Below are 11,622 nucleotides of genomic sequence, written 5' to 3' on the forward strand. Positions count from 1 at the left end.
AGGCTGTTTTCCTTATACTACCTATAGTTTTTAAATTTTTTTTTAATGTTTGTTTCTTTTTGAAAGAGAGAAAGAGAGAAAGAGCACAAGCAGGGGACGGGCAGAAAGAGAGGGAGACACAGAATCTGAAGCAAGCTCCAGGCTCTGAGCTGTCAGCACACAGCCCAACGCGGGGCTTGAACTCACGAGCAGTGAGATCATGACCTGAGCCGAAGTCGAACACTTAACTGACTGAGCCACCCAGGAACCCCTTTACTTTTGTTTAATTTTTTTAATGTTTATTTTTAAGAGAGAGAAAGAGACAGAGCGCAACTATCTACAGTTTTTAGACTCGTTTTTTTTGTATATAGTTTTTCTATTCTGCACTGCTATCATGTCAGCAATCTCACTGTCCTGTTATCAGTATGTATGCTTACGACAACATCTCACCTCTTCTAAATTATTCCTCCTTCTAATCTGCTACCTTAGAAACAAGCATATTTAACATAAAAATAAGTTATCAGTGAGAAATAAAAAGATTTATAAAGAATTAATTATAAAAATGACATCTACTCTGGGGTTTTTGCAAAATTCAGAGAAATGAGGTGCTGCCTACACAGGGTCTACATAGGTAAAGAGTTACAATTTCAAATCTTCATACCTCTATCTAAAATGTCTCTCTCAGTGCGCCTGGATGGCTCAGTCAGTTAAGCAACTGACTCTTGGTTTTGGCTCAGGTCATGATCTCACAATTTGTGAGTTCAAGCCCTGCATCAGGCTCCACACTGACAGAAAAGAGCCTGCTTGGGATTCTCTCTCTCCCTCTCTCTCTGCCCCTCCACCGCACATGCTCTTTCTTTAAATAAATAAACTTTAAAAAAATAAAAGATCTCTCTCATTTAAAAAAAATGAATGAATGAATGAATGAATGAATGAATGAATGAAATAAGTCTCTCATGTCTTCTTTCAGCTCAACTCAGATATTTCAGGCAGCCTTACCTGAAATCCTAGGCCAGGGTACATAACACTCTGAAGCTTTCCTGTAAGACACATCCTATGCTGCCCCGTCCTCGCTAAACTCCACTGTTTTGACGTTTCTCCAATATGACTGTCAGCTTAACAACAGTCTCTTACCTGTGCTTCTTATGCACAGAACCCATACTCTGCCTTATAAATGCTGTTGAATAAAACAATGTCAGAGAATGAAACTGAATTTATGGCCATAAAGCCATAACATTCCATATAATAAAAATGACCTTTCATACCTATGACATTACCTTTCTTCTCCCAAATACACATTCGGGAAATCTAAATTTAAGGGAAAGTAATATGAAAAGTATTAAATACAAGCATGTGACAATATACTATTAAAATCTTTTACCCACCTCACCATGAAAAATACCTTTTTATCTTGGAGGGAAAAAGACAAAAATGCATAACTACATTTTTCCCAGGCAACTACATACTTCTGCTCAACCTAAGTGCAAAAAATTGACATTAAAGAATGGTGACTGTTGATGATCCAAGCTAAAAGTTATCTTGGCTGTATCTAGCTACTTCAAGTTGTTAGAAGAATAAAGAATAAAAGTCACCTATTACAGGACTCATATATTCTTAATCTTGGAACGGTCTTAGAAGTTACCTCATGTTATTTAATATACTCTTCCTCATTGCAGAATAAATTCAATTTGCTAAAGATCATCCAATCCACTTGTTATTCAATAAACCCCTATATTTTTTTCTTCATCTTTCATTCACTGATCCTGTGGACCCACACAAAATAGGTCTTCTGTGCAAACAGCCTTTCAAATATTCATCTGTTCAACTTATTTTATGGTTCAACTCATTTTAGTAATCAGAAAGTAATTTAAGTGTTTATCTATTTCCAAGATTTCTTTGGCTCCTCAAAAGTAAATGGGGCACCTGAGTGGCTCGGTCAGTTAAGCATCTGACTCTTCATTTCAGCTCAAGTCATTACCTCATGCGCTCATGAGTTTGAGCCCCACATCAGGCTCTATGCTGACAGTGCAGAGCCTGCTTGGGATTCTCTCACTGCTCTCTCTGCACCCCTCTCTCTCAAAATAAGTAAGCATTTTTTACTAATTATCCAGTAAGATGAAAACACCAGGCATATTTACAGGTGTTCTTTTGTAAACCTTATTTTTATTCTCATAACCACCCTATGAAATAGGCAAGATAAGTATCATCACCCCCATTTAAAGAATCATTGATACTAGTTGAGAGTCACAATGAGGCAGATTTAGGAGCAATCATCCACTTGTTAGAAGGATGATTTTAAGCAAGTTACTGACCTTCACCATTTCCTCATCCACAAACTGGGAATAATATTATACTAACTCCTACCCCACACTGTTATTGTCAAGATTAACTAGAGAGTGCACAGTATCTTATATAAGTAATCCATTAAACCCTCAATGTTAGTTCATTATTACTCAATAAAGAAATCACTTTTTTGGTAAATAACATTTTCTCTCTGAATTTCACAATAGCAGATCAAGAATTAAGGTCATGTGTTCTACATACCTTGTCTTCCATAAAATCAAAAAATCATTTTAGCTATTTGCAGTTTAATGATTATTTTTGCCCATATTCATACCCCAGCCCAACCAAAATTTTTAAAATCTATTATTATCCTCTTCCAAATGAAATTCTCCAAAATGCAAAAATCACTAAAGCCCTCTATTTTAAAAAGTAAATTCTCCTCTGTGTAATATAATAAAGTTTCACTATGATTAGCATGCAAACAATGAAATTTTTATGCAAAATGGCAAGTATCACATTAATTGCTAAACAAACTGGTTTCTCTAACCTATTGTTAAATTACCTTTTAAAAACTGTATCTGATATCTTCAAATGGTAGAGATTGCTATTTTATTGTTTGTGAAACCAACTGTAGAAACCTGTTTCATCCATCAAAACTACTCACAATGTAGACAATATAAAATGCATTCAGAATTAAAAAGAAAAAAAAACTTGAGGCCTAGACTCATTCACGAAAAATTAAGTTACATAACTCATGCATAAAAATGTTATAGTTTGCTAGTATAGGTAAACAGACAGTCCTAGGATTTGAAGAAGAATAATAATATTCTAGAATACTGAGGGAAAAAATGGATAGAGGAAACGAGACATTAACTGAATTGCAATTCAGTACCAACTTGGGGCACCTGGGTGGCTCAGTCGGTTAAGCGTCCAACTTCGGCTCAGGTCATGATCTCACGGTTCACAAGTTCGAGCCCCACATCAGGTTCTGTGCTGACAGCTCAGAGCCTGGAGCCTGCTTTGGATTCTGTGTCTCCCTCCCTCTCTGTTCCCCCCCTGCTCACACTCTATCTCTCTCTCCCAAAAATAAATAAAGATTTAAAAAAAAAATTCAGTACCAACTTGATAGGCAGTAATTTATCTTTACACAAAGACTAGGACAAAGGCAAATCAAAACATTAGTCCAAACATACACTCCTTAACAGTAGGGCACATATCAAAGATTTAAAACGAAATAATACACGGGGGTGCCTGGGTAACTCAGCCGGTTAAGTGACCCAACTTTGGCTCAGATCATGATCTCACAGCTCATGAATTCAAGCCCCACTGAGCTGACAGTGCAGAGCCTACTTGGGATTCTCTCTTCCCGTCTGTGTCTGCACCTCCCACTTGCCCTCTCTTTCTCAAAATAAATAAGTAAATAAACTTAAAAATTTTTTTAAGGGGCGCCTGGGTGGCTCAGTTGGTTAAGCATCCAACTTCGGCTCAGGTCATGATCTCACAGTCTGTGAGTTCGAGCCCCGCGTCGGGCTCTGTGATTTTTTTTTTAAATAACATGAAAGAATACAGTTCATGAGGGAAGAGCGTGGTGGAAATAATAAATGAATGAGGTCTGATGGCCTCAGAAGCCAAAGTAACAAAATTACTATAAAACACCCTGAGGAAAAAAACAAAAACCTAAGAAACCATATTGTCTGCCAGTATATATATAGGTTCCTTTCAGTGGTTGACTTTTCACTAAATTAAAATATATCTATTTAAAATGTCATACCAAGATAAATTTACTACACAGAGAAACTACTCAAGGAAATTCCTGATTAACCACTAGCGATTTGCATTTGTTCAATGCTCTTAGCATAGGACCTCAAAATGAATACATCTTGAAGCACAGAATAAATATTCTGTATGGTTTATCAAAAACTAGTATTATATATCTCTTAAATCTGCAAAAGTGAAAACCACAGGTCTGTAGTTTTTCTAAAAATAGTGTTTGTTCTTTGCATCCCCTGTGGTGGAAGTCTGATTTTGAAGTCTTGCGATTTTGCTTACTACTAAAAAATAGGACAGAATATGGGTGTATATGTGGGGTAGAGGAAAAGTTGAGAAGTCCTTCACTGATACATGAATGTGTCCTACACTTGCCTTTTTAAATGTGCTCCTTTCCTGGAAATTTGGCATGCAAAAAGTCCCTTTGGGTTTGCATTACTGTCATATTTGTCACTGTTTCACATGATAGCCTTCAAAGAGTATGACCACTTGTTCTTAGGCATTTGCCAGGTAAACCATACTCTCACTACAAATACCAACAATTAGTGGGTGGTGTGCATGTCTGTATACATACATAATACACATTTTTGCATATGTGAATATCTGTAGAAAACACACAGCTTAAAGACATCAATATCATATAAACTCTATTTGTGAAGCCTAACACATCTCAAAAAAAAATTAATTAAAAAAAAAAAACAACCCTGTGCTGACACGATTAGCTACTCCATTCAACTGGTGTGAGGTATCTGAGGCATGCTGCATCTGAACTCTTATCACGCTATTTGGGGTGTGCTATCCTGTGAAGCAGTTCATATGAAACTGCTGAAACCTTCTGAAATGACAGGACAAACTTTACGTATCAGAAGCTTAAATAAATGAGGAAAACAGAATGGCAAAGACACAATTCATATTTATTTTAGAACAAAAGCTCATCCTAAAAATTCTTCGTCAACCATCCAGAAGTAGCCCAGCTTCTACCAACTAAGCAGTTATTTACTGTAGCAACTTCATCACCAAGATTACCAAAATTTTCCACATGCTTCTACCAGTCTGTGTATTTGTTGTTACCTGGGCAACACTCTAAAAGGGCTTTTACCTTTACAGAACTGAGAGGTCAAAAAGAACTAAAGCTTCTTCAAATTGACTGTGCATCATCTTACTTAGAAGCAGTAAAGTGTGAAATCATCTGAAGACAGAAAAGCTTGAGAGCTATCACCAGTCAATCTGATTAACAGACATACCTTACTGTCACTTATGTTCATTTCTAGCCATCTAATTCACCTGTGGAACAAGGCAAGGTCCATCCAGGACTTCAAAACATCCTCAGTCATACAGCCTGTCAAATAGCATAAATGCTGAAATTCTTTGAGTAAAAAAATAAATAAATAAAAATAAAAATCTATCAATCCCTCACATCTGGATGTCATATAAAATACTTTGCCTTGATGCCCTAAATTCTGAAAGCTGGTCAGCCCAGTCATGGATCTGTAAAGACTACCTTTCTCCCTGAACCAGATCTGCCTCCAAAAACTAAGATCCATCCATTCTGAAATCACATTTTAAAGGCACTTTGAAAATACTTTCAAAACTGCTCCCTCCTCTACTACAGCCAATTTGATGCTATCTGGAAAAACAAAAAATAATAGTATCTCCTCACAAAGAAAATATTTTCCCTTACTTTCCAATAGTTTTAGGATTGGAAAACACAAGGTTGCTTCCTTAACACTAATAATTTTTCCCTTCAGCTTTTACTGTAAGAATACTCAAGTGTTCTCTGGGTCATATTCTAATCAGGAGCAAGGCATATATATAAAGCCTAATGTTAAGAAGTACTACTAGATGACTCCAGAGTCAAAAAGGAAAGATAAACTGAAAAGCAGAAAGGAAAACTGGCATTTAAGGCTCTTCACCATCTGATGCTCTTTCTTGCTTAGTCCTTTCCCTCTTGATCTTTGATCGCCCTTGGCCCCTGGTATAGAAAGGCCTTTCTTTACATACTATTTGTCCTATTTCCACATGTCCAAATCCTACCTATTCTTCAAAGCACGGTTAAAATGTCACCTCTTCCCTTATCCTTACAACCAAAAGTAATTGCCCCCTCCTGTCTCTAAATTCTTAGAGTGCCTTATCTTTATTTCTTTACCACACATTACTTTCTGCCTTATAGTAGCTTTGTTTCCATATCTAATCCCTACATAAACATAAAGGCCTTAGGGTCAAAGTCCATGCCTTATTCAAACTCTATTCCAACTGCTTAACCAATGTCTTGAACATAGTAAGCGCTTCAACTGAGCTACATAAATGGCTTGGGTTAGTAGAGAAGTCCACTAGAAACAAGGCCAGATTACTAGGATTCTGGAGACCCGGCTTTACTGGTAACTAGCCATCTGACCTTGAACTTCAACATTTTGGTATGTTCACCTGCAAACAGGAGAGGGTGGACCAAACCAGTTTTTAAATATAGACTGTTATCTATCATTAGCTGGCTATAAAATCAATTTGGGAGTCCAAACCCAGCATTTTTTTAAATAAATGAAGTGTAATAGAAAACATCAAAGTGTGTTGTAGGCAGTAGTGCGCAGAAAATGTTTAAAAACTGGCTATACGAAGCGGAGAAAAAGGCCCTGAACTATATACTTCTACATGCTCTCACACCACGGCCAATTTCAAGCTCATGTCACTGAACATGGAGCGAGGGAGGAAGACAAAGCCACACTGCTTCTACAAGCCAGTACAATGAGCCAGTTCCAGCAAGGTCCTGAAAAGATAAGTATAGTTTTGCCAAATTTTCAACTTTGTACACAGGCACATGGGGTGGGTGGGGGAGTGTTAAGTTAAGGTATAAAACATGTTTCTTATTGTAAGTTCCAGTCAAAACAGTTTCATAAATGTTCGGCTGAACAATCTCCTAGTCTCTTCCATGTGTCCTCCACAATGCAATAAATCTTACTCTGAGTTTGGTTATATACATAATCTCTTTACCACCAAAATGTAGTTCTCCTCAGAAATGAGAGTTACAGAGATCCCTATTGATATCAACAGACGGCAACTTACAGGGAGTGGAAATTTGGCTTAGGAAGTATCAGCAAAGGGCCAAGGTTCTCAGCCTTTGTTCAGCCCCACACACCTTAGGGACAAAACACACTCCTACTAGTAACAGTGGTTCATTTAGCAAAGGGTTAGGGGAGAGAGGAGGAGAGGAAGAGAAAATATATAATATGAAAAAAAAAATCCAAGTAATTGTGACATTTGTGCCCATGCCCCCACCCCACTGAGAACCCTAGGTACAGAAAAAAACAGTGCTATAAAAAAGTTAATTTCTATATCTGATGTTTTCCAGCCAAATTCTCCAGCACAAGCTTGCATCCCCAAACAAGACCTCCCATTTCTGAGAATTCCCTACTAGAATTAAGTTTTTGCCATGGACTAGAGACATGTACTTGTTGAATTTAGAACAGGCAAGGAGGGGAAAAAAAAAAAAAAAACAGCACATCCAACAGTTGATACTCTGGGAAAATTAGGCTTTTATTGAAAAAAAAAAAACTTTATTTCTTATTTAAGCTTACTAAACTAGGTAAGGAGAGGGGAAGTTTCTTGAATATATTCTTGGCTGTTCTAAACAACACAGTCTGTAACCAGATTTTTCATGAGTGTTTATAAAGAATTGTGTTTTCTATTTTTAAAGCTATTTAGAAAACAAGAAGGCTCAGAATTTCAAATAATCATAGCCCAAATCTAACTCCACATCAACTAATTATATGCCTAGAAGCTTCCATGGAAAATCCCCAAAAATTACACCAAAAAGTACCAAAATCTGACAAAAAGGAGTCAGCATGAGCACAAACGTGCTATCCTCAAACAATTATGGCATCCTACCTGTTGAATGAGTGAATATGGAAAGTAAATGAAATATGAAAAGTTGAATGTTGACATACAAGTTCTGCTAAATTCCATGAACTCTTCCTTATTAGGGGTTCACTGACATTCATGTATTTATACCCAATCTCAAATACTGACCAAAGTGAAAATTATTCACCACTCTGAAAAGGCACAAGTCAAGAAAGGCCTTCTTCCATGTTCACAGTATTAAATCTCTCCTCCAAAATGTATGTTTTACCATAACTCAGGCTCAAGTCAGTACTTTCTCTGCCTCCACTGTTAGTCATGGCAAATGCTCATAAGACTATCTTCATAAGAAGCTGAGCTACTTTTGCAGTACCAGAGGCTGGAACAGCTTTTTCTGCTGGTCAGACTCAGACCCGGTGGCTGACCTATTCCTACAAAGCAAGAGCTATATATGTGCATTAACTCATTAAAACTTGTGAGACATAGCAAAAACAAAAAAACAAAAAAAAAAACAACAAAAAACGCTCTGTGCCTGGGAATCCCACAGACTACAGTTTCTACTTTATTCTCTAAACACCCTCTTTCTAGCCATAATCATCCCCACACCTCAAGACAATGGTAGGATGGAATGCAGATCCAGTTCTATACCCTCAACGCAAGAAATTTTTGCTAGTTAGCTACTACTGTCTTCAAAGTTAATCTCTTGAACTTGGCTGTCTCCCACTCATAATATTTTTGCTTGGCACAACAGAATTCCTTAACTATTCCATTAAGAATGGATAAAAGGACTTTCAGCTTTAATTCTGTATCATCTGAGTTCAAAGAAATATAGAATTGAGTTGAAATCTGGGTTAAAGCAAAGAAAAATTTTTTAATTACAACTTTTTACAAGTCACAAATTTTACGCTGGTAAGCTGATAAACATGAAAACTTTTTTCATATGCCTTATAAAACTGTTTCATTCAAAAAATAGTATAATAACTACTAGAGTGAAAAGAAAACTATCTAAATCATGAAACAGGAACAAAAGGAACAAAAACTCTCAGAATAGCAAAACCATAATACTGTATATTAAAGTTCCCATCAAATAAATCAGGCCAAAAAACAACAACTTCACACATGTATTGTCACACCTTTTTATGCTGGGTGGTTTATTCACCACATGTCCCAATAGTACTGGGATCTACTACCTTGTTTCCAGCTTTCTAGAATATAATGTAGGCTACATAACATGTTCTCATATCAGCATTGACCAACTACATCCACTTCTCCCAAGATGACTTATTAATACATAATATCAGAGCACATTTTGAATTAATATACACACCAGTCTAACTCACAGTCTCAACTAACTCACCAAACAGGTGAGCATTTAAATACAAACGGATGAAATTCATCTGGTCTTGCTCCTTTGCAATTTCATTGTGAGTTTCACATGGGGCTCTTTCTTGAGATAATGAATCATAGACCAGTTTTCCAGTGCTAGCAGCTGGTGGACCAATATTTTCCATGGACAAAATCCACTTCCAATTTGACCACAAGCAAACTTCATTTTTTATTTTCTGACATCATAGTATTGGCTATTCTACAGTACAGAAGCCATATGTAAACACTGCTATAAGAAAAGTCAGAATGTTTTCTTGAAATTGTGTTTTCAGAACTGTAACAAGCAACCACCTACCTCCCACCAAGTACAAGAAAATTTAAGTGTATTAAAAATCCCTAAACCTTCCAGTACTAAAATGCAGGCCTTGAAATCAGTTTCCAGTCACCGCTGAAATCTCTCCAGCAAGCAAAAGTTCTCCTTACCACTAATTAGCATAATGAGGTTGGCTCTTCTCCTCACTTGCAGGAAACCCTCAACTCTGCAAGTGACCACCTACGTTTTGGTACATTTTCTAAGATAATCGTGAGAGCTACAAGGAGAATACACAAGCACCTGGACGCACTGCCCCAGGGTCAGAAACAAACCCTGTCAGTCCAGTCCTCTAGCACTCGGCCACCTTCTGCTGGCTGGTAGCCCCTTTCCACATGCTGACGCACTGCCCAGCCCTGCACCGTTGGCGACCCGTGCAAAGTACTAGACCAGTCTCAGAAACTTTGACTCAGTTATCAGGACACTAAGCACCCACACCTGGACGGAGGACTTTCGCGGCCAGGAGGTCAACTCTGAAGCGGGGCATTCCTTGCAGGTAGAGATCTGCCCAGGGCGCAGCCCCTCCCAGACTGCAAAACCACAAGCATCAACAGCAAGAGCAGAGCAAAGTGCCGGGCGGAGGCAGGGGGAGCGCGAGGGCGAAAGCGGTCACGAACAGAAGGCTGTGTGGGTAAGCAAATACCCCAACCACACGCCCCCCGGACGCGAGGCTGCAGGGACCTCGAGCCAGGCGGCAGGCAAGGCGCAGCGGCGGAGGCGGCGGCACTGTCAGGAAGGCACAGCTGGGGGCGAGCGCCCAAGTCCCCACCCCGCCCCCAGGTGAGGGGCGCCCCGACTCCGCCCGGGCCGGGAGAAGCGACCAGCAGGCAGAGCTGTGGGGTCCAGGAAGCGACCGACAGTCCCGGAGCCCCGGTGCCCTCCTCCCCGCAGTACTCTCGCATCCCGTGCTCGGCCCGGCCCCCACACCGACCCTCCCACGGCTCAGCCCCGGCGCCAACACCCCCGGCCCGGCCCGCGGCTCCTTGCCGCCCGGCCGCCAACCCGCCCCTAGGAGGCCGCCCTCGCCTCACCTCCTCACGTCTCAGCGGGCAGGGCCGGAACAACTCTGCCAGGCGCCCACGTCCCACCCGCCGCTCCGCGCTCTGCGGCCGGGCCCGTCCCGTTCACTCCGTGGCCGCCAGAGCCCTGGGAGGGCGGAGGGAGCAAGGCGGAGGCAGCGAAGAGGGGGGGAGAGGGGGACCGCCCGGCAGGAAGAGGCGAGGGAGGGGGCGGGCCGAGGAGGAGGCGGGCCGGGAGCGCGCGCGTCAGGGCCCCTCGGCGCGGCGTGCGCGCTCCTGAGGGCGGAGGCGCCTTCTCTGCCCTCGGGGGCGGCGCGCACGCGCGTACACGTCCCTGCCTGGCGGAGGTTGGGTAGGGGGCGGGGGAGCGAAGACCTGATAGAACCTGGGTAGTAAGAATGGGGACCCGGAAAAGGGCGGGAGGCCCTCTCCTGGCGTTAGAACCCTCCGGGGAGGTAACCGCGCCCTTGGGGCCAGCCGGTTCGAGCGCGTTGAGGGGCCTCCCCGGGCCCCGGTCAGGGTAGGTGACGGCCCTGCCCAGTGCTTAGCCAGTTCTTAGATAATTCTAAGTTTGGGGCGATTGTGTTCCTGCTCAGGAACCTGGTTTACGTGTCTTCACTCTTAATGCACAGTAATCCTCAGGGAAGTCACCTTAAACAATAACTTTTTCTCGCCAGTTTCTCTTCTGTGCCTTTCTCAAGGTGTCTTGTGTGCTTGCGAAGCACTCCCTTCCTGGTTCGTCGTGTGGGACTCGGGAGATAGAAGAGGGAAAATACCTGCTGTGTACTTATAGGTAGAAAACTGGCCCTCATTTTATTCTTGGGAGTAGATAGACATAGTAGAGTGAAAAGAAACCAACTCTTTCTCTTCTACAAGTATTGTGTACTGAGCCTTCAAGTGTAGGTATCCTCCTTCCTAGATCCTGCAGCCAGAAATGAACTGTAAATTTTCCTAATTTCCATAGCACTTTGTTTCTATCGGTTTGTGGCACCGCATATATTCAACCTTATCTAGGTAAATCTGTGCAAT

At 40.9% G+C, this 11,622-nt stretch overlaps 1 protein-coding gene across 3 annotated transcripts in view; it reads right to left on the reverse strand.

Moving 5' to 3' along the window:
• Positions 1 to 10,747, reverse strand: part of RABGAP1L (RAB GTPase activating protein 1 like) — a 755,477-nt gene extending 744,730 nt beyond the window's left edge. For 2 of the 3 annotated variants that reach the window (XM_027074246.2, XM_027074243.2), the window contains exon 1: positions 10,606 to 10,745. The gene's annotated coding sequence lies outside the window, so the exon portion shown is untranslated. Of the gene's footprint in view, positions 1 to 10,605 lie in introns of all 3 variants that reach the window. The other variant, XM_027074244.2, reaches the window with a different exon arrangement.
• Positions 10,748 to 11,622: the final 875 nt, after the last annotated feature.

Source organism: Acinonyx jubatus, chromosome E4 (genome assembly GCF_027475565.1).
Source record: "Acinonyx jubatus isolate Ajub_Pintada_27869175 chromosome E4, VMU_Ajub_asm_v1.0, whole genome shotgun sequence".
NCBI lineage: Eukaryota > Metazoa > Chordata > Mammalia > Carnivora > Felidae > Acinonyx > Acinonyx jubatus.